Here is an 824-nt window from a genome sequence, read left to right on the forward strand (position 1 = left end):
CACTGGGACCATCTTACCCGGCATTAATGACATTTATACAAAAAGATGTTGAAAAAGGGCCAGTATCATCATGAAGGATCCCACACACCACACACCCAGCTCATGGACTGTGCTCCACTACCATCAGGGAGGAGGCTACCTAGCAATGACTTCAGGATCACCATACTCAAAGTAACAGTCACTTTCGCAAGCAGCAAGGCTGATCAACACATCCACCCACTAACTCCAGCTCTACTTCATTATTTTCCATCAGTCACCTTTCGTACAACCTAGTGTCACTATATGGACATACAATCAGTTTATGTATATAAGCTATCTTATGCATTCATGTTCACTGTATTTATTATATTATCATTGTGAGCTTAATTTTTTGTGTTGCATCGGATATGAACTAACAATTATTTTACACTGTGTACAGGAAATTACATTAAACAATCTTAAATCTTGTATCATTGATTTGCTCCAGGATCTGCAGAATCTCTTGTGTTTAGACGTTTGACATGATTTCCAAACCACCTGTTTACAAAATTTTCTATCATTCCACTAACTATTTAATCAGTATTTTCACCCAGAAACTTTGCTTCAGAGCGGAGTATGACTCGCTCAGTCTGCAAGCGTTATATTAACATAAAGGCATGGTACATTGGTTCAAAATAAATAACAATATCTGAAAAGAAACCCCAACAATTTGAACTTAACTAAAATGTAAGTATTAAGTTACACTTGACTGATGTGCTAACAGAAACTTAACATGTAGATAAATAGGGTGTCTGCCATTTAGCAGAAGCCAGTTCAATTTATGTGCGGTTTGGATCCGTGCGGCC

This window comes from Hemitrygon akajei, chromosome 11 (assembly GCF_048418815.1).
Source record: "Hemitrygon akajei chromosome 11, sHemAka1.3, whole genome shotgun sequence".
Classification (NCBI taxonomy): Eukaryota; Metazoa; Chordata; class Chondrichthyes; order Myliobatiformes; family Dasyatidae; genus Hemitrygon; species Hemitrygon akajei.